Genomic DNA, 13,315 nt, shown 5'->3' on the forward strand with positions numbered 1-13,315 from the left:
TCCCTTCTATTAACATGGATAATTATTTGCTTCCTGTGATCCCCTGTTTTAGTTCAAGACACCTCCAAGTGACCAGAGATCTCAGGACAGAATTCTCTACAAGCTACTCAATGAGCCAGTAACACAATTCCTACAGATAACAGCCAAAGGGGATCATGAGAGGCTTCTATCAACTCCAGCCAATGAACAGTTTAACTTTATGTACTGAATACAGGAAATAGTAGATACTTTTTCTTCATCAAGATATTTATAATCCACATGGCAAAGTTACATGGTTATAAGTATGAGCTAATACAGCTGCAAGGATTTATGATGTGCAAACAGGGCAGACCCAGGTTTTCCGAGGACTTCTTAAAAAACAGACTCTCAGACCGCACATGAATAACGAGGCTCCTAAGTGAATACTTATTTGGAATGAGTAAGTGAATTACAACGATTTGCATACTTTTATAAGACTATTTTTTGGTGCCGTTCTAGATTCACAGCAAACTAGAGAAGGTGGTACAGAGATTCCCTGCCCCCCACATGCGTGGTCCCATCATTAACATCCTCCACCGCAGCGGTGCTTTGGTTACAGTCGATGACCCTGCATCAACGCCACATAATCACCTTAGTTTACCGTAGGGTTCAGCCTCTGTGTTGTAAACTCTATGGGCTTGGATAAATGTCCAGGGATATGTCTCCACCATCAGAGTATCATAAAGTGGTTTCGCTGCCCTAGAAATCCTCTGTGCTCCACATACCCAATCCTCCCTCCCCCAACCTCTGGTGACCACTGATCTTTTTACTTTCTCCATAGTTTTGCCCAAGGAGCAGATTTTTAAAAGATGAAAAACAAGAATATCAGGAAACCAGGAAAATAATCCAGACAAGCTTCTGGCTCTGTATATTTGTTTATCCTCTGCTTGGGACATACTTCCAGTGCTGGGAGCCCTAAGACATGCTCCCACTGATGCACGACTTGTGGCCTTGCACCTTCATCTTGTGGCACTGGTGGGTCATTGGGGTGTTCCTGGAAGCCATTTCAACACCAAGACGGTTGACAATGTTTAATTACACAGAAGTGACTAAAGTGCACGCGCGCACGTGTGTGTGTATGATGGCAAGTATGATGGAGGGAAAGTCAGAGTGGAAACAAACAACAGTCTTAACCAATTTGTGATTAAAATAGCTTACATTTGCAAATTTCACAAACACACGTACTGTTTGAATAGAGGTTGCTAGGGCGCTTGGCTAGCCATGAGGGGCCTCGAGACTTAACCTTTGTTGGATTCAGGGTAAACCTCCCACCACATACAGACCAAGGCCAAATCTCAAAACAAATAAAGTCAACATTATCCACAAATGAGACTAAAATTTTGAGAATAACACTAGGGACATCCGGTCATTTTCAGTGTTTCAAGTGTCTTGAAGGCATTTTTCTAACAGTGATACTGATTTCCGCCTATGATTTATAGGAACCAGACTCCTAACCTGTAAGCCCAATAGATAGTCAACCAGACTCCTAACCTGTAAGCCCAATAGATAATCAAACACTCTTTATTTACCGTTTATAAGATCTAGCTGTATCCCGAATTCTCAATGTTAAATTTAATCTGCAGTATTCATATTAGGCCCAATTTGTGCTGTCTCAACCCTACCCTGTGTCCCACTGCAGGGATGTTACCATGGTAGCAAATGCTGGGCAAACAAGAATAATAGAGGGAAGGCATCTTGGGGAAGCAATTCATTCTGGAGCAATATGGACATGAGGTTCAAAGTCAGTGGAACAGAACAAGAGGAAATGTAACACAATGGGTGCAGGTTGGTTTAAGGGCTTCTGGACAAGGAGGACGGCTACTGAGTCTCTGAGTAAGACAGGGAGCTCTTTGTGAACTTGTGACCTGAGCCTCTATTGGGCTGGTTTGGACATGGCTTGGAGGAGATAGGAGAGGCAGCTAGATGACCACTCTTGGGGCATCAGAATTCTTTCTCTTGTCCAAGGCTCACGCTTGGATTTTAGGTAAACAGCGCCCTCTACTGCTAAATAGCTTTTACGACAGCTCAGAGGGCAATGGTTCCCTTGGAGGCTCTGTCTACAGGCTCATTCCCCCCGCCCCCCAGGAAACCTGAACTTCTAAAGACGTTTGCAGGTGATAATGTGGGTAGTGATCTAGGATAACCTGGGCACAGCCGTTTGAGACGAATCCCCGTGTCCACAGTCCCTGGTGCCTGGGCTTTCTGGGTGGCATGGCTGCCATTTCCTTTTCACCTGGGCTTTGAGGAGCCCCCTCCCTGGGGGCTGCGGGAACAGGCAGCCTCCCCCGATGCTCTGCCATTAACCAGTAGCTTGACCCCAGGCACATTTGCTTGACTTTCTCATCTTCATTCTCCCGTCTCCTGTTAAGTGAAGAAATGGATTAACTCGATGATGTCTGCAGTACCTGCCAGCCCCCTCTGGGACCCACCATTCCATGTCTCTCTCTCTCAAGCTTCTGCCGGACTCCTTCTGGGGAGACCAGTTGCACCATGAAGCCGAGAAAGGGCCCCCAGCCGTGTCTGCCTGATGCAGATGGCCTCCGTGCCCTGAGGGACCTACTGGAGCCTCTGCAGCCTGTGCTTTAACGTGTGAATCCAGGGTCCACCTGCCCCTTCCCAGGATGAGGATGGACGATATTAAGGAAAGCGCTTATGCTCTGCGGAAGAAGGGACCATTGTGCATGCGCTCCCTTAACCACTGGAGATGACTTGAGAAGTCGTTTCACTGGTTTCACTGGTTACGCCAGGCATGATGCCTAAACTCATCTGTGTTTACATTTTCAAGGTTTAAAGATAACCAGGAGACCCTACCCCAAGGGACCCAGGGTTGTTCTCCATCTAGAATTACATCCCAAGGGTCGGCAAGCTCATAGGGTCCTTACAAGTTCAAGGTGGCACTTCCCCCGCCAGGAACTTGGCTGAGGAGGCCTGTGCCCTCCAGGAGCTCCCAGCCAAGCTCTAAACACGTGATTCTCTGGTCATGAAGGAGGCAGCTCTCCCTGGAGATCTCAGACTCCATCTCTCAGCTCCTTGGCTGCTGAGGACGGGAGGGGAGACTTGATAAAATCAAAGATGAATCCGTGATATTTAATCAGGTGCCTCGAGGGGTTCTTGAAAACTCCTCTGGGCCTGGGAACCACCTCAGAAGATAATAAATAATAGTGACAGACAGAAACAGAGCTGAGGGCCTCCCTTTGATCTTCTATTTCCTCCATAGGGGTCTTGGCGCCTGGGTCAATGTTGACTTGAGTGTTTGTTCTACTGTTTGTGCCTCGGTATGAAAACACAAACGCCAACTTCCTTCTGAATGCAAGACCCCAGGAGAACCAGGAGGAAACTCTCCAGGGACAGGGCCCTGCTCGTCCCCCCCTCCTCCAACTCCAGTAGGTTTACATCTGGGGAATCTTGGCACCTTCCTCTATGCTGAGGTTCAGGTGGAGAACTTGGAAAGTGAAAAGCCAGGCTTAATATCCCATGCATGCGTGTGCACACACACCCACCCACCCACCCACACACACACACACACACACACACAGCCCTCTGACTGTAAATACAGGATTCAGCCTATAACAGAAACAATAAGAGCTGGATTCAATGAGGTTCCCCCGGCAAATGGAGTGTTTAGGGTTTTGTTGGGATTCTATTGTGTAGACTGGAGTTTCTTAAACAGTAAGACAGCAAGCAGCTTCCTGTTATGGAAACAGCCCAACCCTGAGATTCAGAAAGTCAATCTATACAGCAACTGGATAAACAACCAAGATAACGATCAGCCATAATCGGCACAATAGCCAAAATGGGATTGCTTGGAGAAAAGAGGCTGGCGCCAGCCCAAGCAATGCCCATGAATACAAGCCATCTCCTGCTCAACAATCCCCATTCACTGCGCCCTGGGCTTGTGCACGCCGCCCCGTACACGGCGGCCGGGCGTGTGCACATACAGACCCAACGCTATTTATAGGCGGCTGGCCAGGAGCCGTGTGTTTGGCTCCCTGGGTGCCCCCCGAAGGCCTCCCCGGGCACTGCACCAGGACGGGTGGCCCCCTGTCTTTGCCGGCATGACTGGCGTCCTACTCCTGTCCTGTCACTCGCAGGAGTGAGCGCGTCCAAGCCAGGGCTTGAAGCCGGGTCTTAGCTGGTCCATCTGTAAAGGGCCATCCTAACGATGTGTTCAGACTACTTTGCTCTGTTTCTTCTGACGGCTGCACAGATGACATTGCCTTCGGATTACAGAAGGCACAGCAAAACTGGCTGTTTTATAAAGTATCTGAGCGTTGGGCTCAGTCCCTTGGCAATTACCTGAGTGCAGTGAGAACCATCCTCTGCCCGCCTCCCCCCCCCAAAAACTGCTCTATTGCCGAGGGACCCTCCCCATCAGCCCTTAGTCAACACATGTCCAGCTAGTTAACCTGCCCTGGGCGTCATCAAACTAACACAGAGAATGACTCAGTGTCTCTGACCAGGCTGACTGGTGATCGCCCAGGTGTGTGACCCGGAGGGCCCTGGAAGGCCTTGCTGACCCTGAATCTTTCGTTTATCCACCAACTTCTTTCTGAAAGGAAGTATCCACCACGTGACTCAATCCTTTGGGTTAAACAAAAAGTTGGGGTGCATTGGGAGTGGGGACACTGCATCGGGAGCCCCTGTCGGTGTGGACATAGCCTGGGAGGGAGATCTGGAGCCATCAGAGTACCCCAGGGCTTTCTCCCGTGCCTAAATCTGATTGTTTGGGAAGAGAGAGCTGGTCAGACAGCTCTGGAGGTCAGAGGGGTGTGTGGAGCAGTGCCAGGGCCTAGGTTGGACATTCCAGTGTCAGGAGGGACAGAGAAGGTAGCCTGGGGTGATGGGGAGTCTTGGAATTATTTAGTGGGACAGAGGGGCAGGCAAAAACTAATCAATTATTTTTCTTGCTGTAGCATTAAATTCTGAGTTCTAACAGCAAAGGGGTTACATTTGGAGTTTTTGAAGGTCAACGATCAGAGCTGGCAAGGATCTTAGAGATCATTCCAGGCCAAAAACAGAGGCTCAGAGAGAGGGTGTGACTTGCCCAAGGCCGCAGAACAGGTGAACGACGGGGCAGGAGTGAGAACCCTGGCTTTCCACGTGTGTCCTGCTCCCCACTGCATCTCCCTGACTCCGTCCCAGAGAGACTGCTTTCTGCCCACAAGTGGGAGGGAGGGGTTCCGGCTCCCTGGAGGCTCCCACCAATCCTGTCCACGAACAGGGCCTGGTCTGGGCCAGGAGAAGCCCGTGACCTGCTGCCGTGCTTCACTCCTGGTAGCTCCTCTTCCCTACGACCAGGGAGAGCGGGAGGGCAGTGGGGGGACAAGACCAACGATAACAGCTCTCAGCAAGACAGTCTTCAGGCCAAGGAAATCAACCTGAGAAACTCAAAGAGCTCAACACTCCCTATTTCTACAGCACTTTGCCTTGCATGAAGCGCCATATCCCATTCAACCGTAGACAACCTCCCTACGTTCATAGCCTCCCACTGCCCCATTTTACAAGTGAGAAAAAGAATGCCCACGGGACTAAGTACCTTACCCAGAACCATGCACCCAGTGAGTCCTGTAGTCAGGGTTCGACCAGATCCTTTGACTCCAAGCCTAGGGCCGGCCCCATCAGACCTCCTCAAAGCTGAATCTACGTACACACCACACTGTATCCAGTGATGCCAGGGATGAGTGTTTATTTCTTTTGCCTGTATTCATTACAACTGGTCATTTCGAACTCATATTAGACACCACCGTTCAGCGGCGGTGAGCTCAGACTGAAATCCGTGTTCCCGTTAACCTAAGTCCTTGGGAGTAAAAGAAAATCTGTGCTGCCTCCATTCTCAAAGGAGGTGAGGTTGGCGTGGCCCCGTCCACATGTCTCCACGGTGGAGAAATCAGCTGCCTTGAATTATATGGAATAATAAGGACGTGGCCTCTCTGTCCAACCCCACCTCCCCAAAACGCCAGGTTATTTGCTGGATCACACCTTAGGGTTCCTCGTCGACCACAGCCAGCTCTGTGATGTGGAGGTTTCTTTCCTTATGGGGCTTGGGGCTGGGGGCGCCTGCACCCCGTGCCTGTGCCATCCTCCTTGCTCTGCCGACCGCACACCTTGGATCCTAGATTTCCTTCTGGCCTGTGGTCTCTTCCGTGGTGTTCAGGTCAGGTGTGTGAAAGCAGTGCCCCCGATGGGGGCGCCTGGCTGCGTTCACGTGCTTTTCCTGAGAGGCTGTACTGTTACTCTACGGAGCGGCAGGCTGAAGCTCGTGCAGGCGTCATTTTGCCCCGATTCCACAGCTAATCAGCCGAGGGAGCAGGAGAGAAGCTGAGGTCTGGGTCACTGGAGCCCATGTCCAGGGCTCTTTCTAGCACACAGGGTGGCCGATTGCACGGTCTTAGGCCCAGCCTGGTCTTGACCCAAGGAAGGCCCCCGGCCTTCCTGCTCAGCCAGACCTCTGGTCTGGCCTTCTCCTGCCCTGTGGGCCTCAGCACCCAAGTCTCAGAATGACCAGATCACGTGTTTCTCCCCTGACTAAGGGGTCTACTTGCTCCCTCCCCATCACCATGCCTGCACATTCTCAGGGGCACACTTTCAGTGACCGCGCCTGCCTTCCTCTGCTTTCCTTGGCATTGACAATGTGAGAGGAGTAATGAGGAAAAAACCCCAGCAGCCAAGTTCACGTCTAAGCTACACCAGCACACCTGTAGAGAGGCGTGAAGGAGCATGAAACAACCCCGGGCTCCCTGCTCTGGCTGCCGAGAACAGACCCCCCCAGGGCAGGTGCTGGCAGTGTCATGAAGTCACTTCCAACACAGGCCAAGAGGCTCGAGGCAGGCACCTCCTTGTCCCTGGAGCCTTCCGTGGTCCCCTTCCGCTGCAGAGGAAGAGTCCTGCCCCGCTGCTGGTCAAGACCTCTGTGATCTGGGTCCCCTGCCCTCTGACCAGCGAGGCTGCTGTCCCACCCCCGTCTCCCCCTCCTCATCCCCCCAGCCCTCCTCCACCCCGGCCTCTCTCCTCCTCTCCATTTCTCTCAATCTTACTCGCCCTTCCAGGCCTAATTCACATGATGGCTCTTTTGTGAAAACTTTCCTTATGACCCCGCTTTGGAAATGGGAAAATGAAGAGGGGGTCAGCAGGATTAAGCAACTTGCCCAAGGTTACACCACGTGAGTGGTGAAAGACAGATTTCAAACCAGAACCATCAGACTCCAAAGTCAAGGCTCTTTCTCCTGAACCCCACCTCCCCGTGAGGGGCACTGTGTTGACAAGTTCAAGGTGCCGAAGCTCTGTGAGTTCCCCTTCCCCACCTGCTTGAGGGCAGGAAGCCCAGAGAATAGTGTCATGCCCTTGGGTATTTGTGAGCGGGGTCCCCTTGAGAAAGACCACTGAATTGATTGATGACAACAGCTACCATTTGCTGTCTTTACTGATGACAGTAGCTGTCGTTTATCGAGACCCTCCTGTGTATGCATCTTCCCATGTAATCTTCACCCCGCCTCACAAGGTAGGAATTACTATTTCCATTTCCAGAAGAAGACTGCACTTTTTTTTTTTTGGCCGCGACACCCAGCATGTGGGATCTTAGTCCCCTGACCAGGGATCCAACCCATGCCCCCTGCAGTGGAAGTACGGAGTCTTAACCACTGGACCGCCAGGGAAGTCCCAGAAGACTCTGCACTTAGAAAGCCCACTTGAGCCAGGCATTTCCCCACTAGTTCTCAAAACAACAGACTGAGATACAGATGGCTATTTCTATGTGACAGTTGGCCAAATTGGGGCTCACAGAATTTCAGCCACTGGCTGTTGTCCGTGGGGAGCTGGGTGAGAGCCCAGGCCTGATAGCTGTTCCCATGAAGCCACTCAGCCTTGGTTGATGGAGGATAAGACAGACCCTCAGATGGGAGCCCAGCCTTGACTCGACGTGTATCAGTAACTGTGGCTTTTGTGTGACCTGAGCGGGTTCGCACTTTCCGGGTGAGTGGAGGAGAGGAGGTGGAGGTGAGGAAGGACGCAGGCCCAGTCACAGGAGAACAGAGTTCTGGAGGAATACCCGTGAGAAGCAGCATGTAGACAGTCTGGGTGCATCTGGTGCCCAGGGATACGGAACAGGCTTCAGGGAGAGGCTGGGGGAGAAAGGGGGCATCCCCTCAGCTGGGAACTTTCACCCAGTTCCGCCCCAGGCCTGGCATGCGAAAGTCAGGGCCCTGACGGGACCTCAGCCACCAATCTCCAGCCTCTGCTCCCTGGAAAGAGAGCAAACTGGAGAAAGGAAGTCTCTGTGCACCTCCCTTAGAGCACGCATTGACTCTGCCTCAGGCCTGCAGGAAAGTGGGAGCCTTGTTGTCAAGGGAAACAGGCCCAAGGTGGACCAGCCCAGGACCCCCTGTGTGAGGAATCTGCTGGGCAGGAGGGGCCCCGATAGAAGGAACAGGAGATGGGGTTCAATTGTCCACAGGCCCTGAGCCTATCCGGGATCATGGTGCTGGGGACCAGGTGCTGACTTTCAGGGAGCGTCAGTGACCAACCACAGCTGGACTCAGCTGGGTGGAATCTATCCAGCACCCTATCTGTGTGCATTGACCTCAACAAATATTGATTGAACTGGGTGCCAAAGTAGAGAAGAAAATGAGATGGTGAACCCCTAACTAAATTGCAGGGCTTCGTGGTACAGACTAAGCCACAAGGGTGCTGCAAACCTCCTTGACTCTTTGGGGCTCAGGAGAGCTGAGAAAGCTTCCAGGAGGAGAAGACATGGATTTGGGCTTGTCACTGCCTTCAGGCACAATGAAGCAAGTCACAAGATGCAGGAGATGGTTCTTCAACTAGGGATCCCAAGAACTGGGATGGGGTTTTGCCTGTTACTAGCTGTGTGTCATGGACACATAACAACTTCTCTGAGCCTCTATTTCCGTTAACTGTAACTTGGGGATAATGATAACGTCAACTGAAAAACAACACACAACCTAAAAGTTGAGAATTTTGTTTTATCTGGTGGACATACTGAGGACTTAAGCCCAGGAGACAGCCTCTCAGATAGCTCTGAGGGACTGTTCCAAAAATGTAAGGGGGAAGCCAGCATATATAGGAGTTTTTGCCAAAAAATCCCGGTAGTTGAACATCGAAAGATAACTGCTAATTAAAGAAAAACCAGACATCTCAAGTTAATGAATTTAGCACTTTTCTAGGTACGGGAAAATACAAGAGTCTGGGCTCATTGATATCATTCCTCTGATATGCACCCTAACTATTTAGGGCCAGTATCCTGTTTTCTCTCCATCCTGAATCCCCTCGGGGCGCACAGAGGCTGATGGCTTGACAGCCACAACATCCTTTATTTACTGATATGGCAGGCGACATTCTTTGTCCACAATAACAAGGGTTTATTCCTAATGAAAAAATCACTCAAATCATTTGAGTGCCAACTGGTACCCATCTAGGCTCTAGGAACACAGTGGCAGACATAATAAACAAGGGCAAGCTCTCGAGGAGAAGACGCAGAAAGTGAAACAGTGAAGGAATAATAAACAAGATCTTTTCAGGTGGTGATAACTTGATAGCTGTTATGGAGAATATGAACAGGGTGGAGGGAGAGAGAGAGAAAGAGAGAGATGTTGTGGGTCTTTTTCTACTGACTCTGTTGTCTGCCCTGGCAGGAGCCAGGCCAGAACTCTTTCTCAGCTCTACCATTGTAATGAGTTATTTGCTTCTTCATGCCCACCCCAAATTCATATATTGGAATCCTAACCCCCAGTGGGATGGTATCAGGAGGTGGGGTCTTTGGGAGGTGATTAGGTCATGAGGGTGGAGCCTTCATGATGGGATTAGTGCCCTTATAAGAAGAGACAGGAGAGAGCTTGCTTCCTCTCTCTCTGCTCTCTGTCATGTGAGGACACAACAAGAAGATGGCCATCTGAAAACCAGGAAGCAGGTTCCCACCAGATGTGAGATCTGCTGGCACCTTGACCTTGGACTTCCCAGCCTCTAGAACAGTGAAAAACAAATTTGTTATTTAAGCCACCAAGTCCATGGTAATCTGTTATAGCAGCCCAAAGTGACTGAGATGCTGTGCTTCTTCTGTCTGTCTACGCCTTCCCCCTGCCCCCATGGCATGAAAGCAATGATTTTCCTGCTTACCATATTCCCATCCTCCCTCCAGTTGGATTCCATAACTGAATTTTCAGCCCCGGGCTTGGTTGTTTTGTTGCTGGTTCAGCCACCTCAGCCCTGGAAGCAACTACAAGCCAAGTCAGAAACCCAGGTGCAAAATTACAACATCTGCATGAACCCCTGGTGACCCCAACCTGCCAGCTCTCCCCACCTTCCACGCCACACCTTTCCAAAAAGCATGAGCATCGGAAAGAAATCCACAGCCAGCACAAGGTAAGTTCCAAGCCTAGGGGAGCCTGGGAGGGGTGAAAGGCGGGGCTATCCCAGTCTGTGCCTGTGGAGCTTTCTGGAAAGTGAGAGTCAGAGCTCAGATTAGAAATTGCAAAACCGCAGGTGATGTGGTTTGGCAGTAGAAAGGGCGAGGCAGGCAGTGCCCTGGGAGTAGGAGGGGGAGCTGGGGCCAGCAGGGATGTGGGGATGTTAGGTGAGGGGGAGGCCAGGCAGAGGCTGTTTCACACCAGAGGCTTGACCTGGGGGTGGCTGAGATTTGGACAGCAAGAGCAGACGGGAGAAAGCTTCTCCACGGGAGCGGCACCGGCTTCCTGCTCTCCTATTTTTCTTCTTCCAAGTAAGAGGATGTCATCTTAGCAACCTCCACTGGGTGGGCTTCTGGAAGGTGCAAGCGGAGACCAAAGAGCACTGGAGCCATTGTAGACTCCCTCAATGATAAAACTGGAAGAATGCAAGAGAATATCCAGTGTAATTCCCTCCTTTATGGATGAGGGAACTAGTGCCAGAGCGGAAGGTGCTGACCCAGGACCACCCAGCTGGTATGTGGCTGCCTTGCGATCTGCTGTGGACTTTGGCCTCCAGCCTGGCGCTCTTTTCCTACCACACTTCTGGTCCGCTCTGTGCCCGGTGGTCCCGTGCCCAGCACGTGTGTGCAGGCTGAAGGATGGAGAAGGGAGGGCAGCGTGACCATCCTTCGAGGTCTGGCAGAGGCCCTGGGCGCACTCAGCTTCCCAAGGAGGTGGAGGAGGACCAGGGTTCCCAGGTTTGCTTTAAGAAAAGCTGAAGTCATCCAGTCCCAGGGGTGTTTCAGAGCCCAGCAGGTTTCCCCAGTGTGGACAACGATGTTCGGCCCACTTAGCATCTCCTGGGTTGATGCTGCCATGGTAGACAGCGCTTTGCAGACCTGCATTTCTTGGCTGGGGAAAGAAAAGATCATCTCTGCCACTTACTAGTTGTGAGAACTTTGACGCACACACGACCCACATGCTTCTATGAGCCTCAGTGTTCTTCCCTGCAGAATAATACACGCCCTTCTTACATCATATAGTTACTAGAGCCCGAGTAAGACATATGGCACAAGAAGCATAGAGCTCTGTATTCACTCTTATCCGCTGCTTATTAAGGTATCACCAACGTCACCATTGCCATATCATCAGCACCTGGGGGACCAAAGTGGTTCATTATCGTGGGTGCCGTGACAGATGCATAACTCTAAGGACTGATTACCAAAGGCCTTAGGTGACTGATAAAGATTCCAGTCAGACACCTGGACTGTCCCCAGTCACAACTTGCTCTCCAAACACTGGCAACCAGAGGGCTGCTCTGTTCCCAGTTGGTTCCTAGTCCATGTTTACTGCGTGGCTCACCAACCTGCCCTGCAGATGGAACCAAGAGGCTAGAAGTGGTAGGACTCAGGGTTTCCAGCTGGAGGGTCTTCCTCTTGCCACAGTGATGTTGCCAAAGAGAAATGATCCCAGCTTATATGTTCTGGTGCCCATGGGGTCAGCTATCCATGGGTTCCAGGCAGCTTTCCCCAGGGTTGGGTAGTCATGGCAGGCTTCCTGGAGGAGGTGGACCTTCCTACTTGTGATCGGGGAGGAGCGACTGATTCCCTGTGCAGGATCAGGGCCGCGGCTGGTCCATCCATTCTTGTCATGGTGTGTGTTGTAAACCATCAACTGTGTCATTTATGATGTATTTCTACCTCAAGAGAATAAATCCCCCCGTCCCCATTTCAGAACGACAAAGCTCCTCCTTGCTGTGGCAGCATCTCTATGAATGTGGTCGACTAAGATGGTTAGAGGACAGCCTTGACATCTCAGCAGCTTCCTCAGCATCTGGTGCCAGGGTGGGGTCCTCCCTGGGCGGGGGGCAGGCGTGTGTTCTGTAGCCTGCATTCTGTTGGAACACTCCTGCCCCCACTGTCCACTCTTACACCACGCCGACGTCACACGTCTGTGCCCCGCCTGGTCATGTGGGCATCTGAGACCGCAGTCTCCTTTTCCTTTTGGTTAGAGGCGTTCCTGTCTTACAGTCTGACTTCAGATCACAGAAGGCAGCCCCAGATGGGCAGCGTGTTCCATGCAACCTTCTCATCTGGGAGCCAAGGGGCAGGCTTGGGAGGGAGAGACAGGCTCGAGGTCACAGGGCAAGTGAGTGGCCTGCAGGCGCCTGCCTCCGGCTGTTCCCACGTGCCTGTGCCTCGTGTGGAGGTGTCTCCTCCGCCCTTGCTGATGGGTGTCCTTCTCAGCCTCTAACCCCAATCCTCCCTGCTGTGGGACCTCCTGGCTCCTGGCCCGAGTCCCTCGCTCTGTCTGTTACCTGTAGCTTGTGACCACCTGTCTCCATGTGCCCTTGGGTTCCCTCTCATGAGCTTCTCTTTTCAAACATTGAGGGGGGTGTAATCTGAGGACCCCCTCCTCTCTCCCACCCCTCTCCTTTACTCTAAAACCAGTGCCACAGAGTTTGGGTCCTGGGGGTGAAAACTCGCCCATCACCCAGTCCCAGGAGCCCAGGCCCGGGTGGCCCCTCATGGACGCGTGAGGTCAGGGCAGTGGAGCAGGGGGCCGGGGTCACCGGGAAGATTTGGCACCTCGGCCATCCCCAGCCCGAATGAATAGAAGTCCCGGCGGAAACACCTGGCAGTAACGGAAATCCAGGACAACTTTTATTATGCCTGTTCACAGGTCCATTCAGACTGCATTGGGGGCTTCCTGTTTCCTCTGCTGGCTCTTCACACTCATTCACAACAAGAAAAGCCATTGTGCTCCTGAGTTATGGGCCCAGCATCCCCATGGGGCGGGCATTAAATGCACTGCCCGGGAGGCTTATTTTTAAAATTGTACTCCCTGCTGAATTGCAGGTTCTTATTTTTTCCTCCTCCCACAAAGAAAACTTTAGAGGG

Source organism: Balaenoptera ricei, chromosome 6 (genome assembly GCF_028023285.1).
Source record: "Balaenoptera ricei isolate mBalRic1 chromosome 6, mBalRic1.hap2, whole genome shotgun sequence".
In the NCBI taxonomy this organism is placed as follows: domain Eukaryota; kingdom Metazoa; phylum Chordata; class Mammalia; order Artiodactyla; family Balaenopteridae; genus Balaenoptera; species Balaenoptera ricei.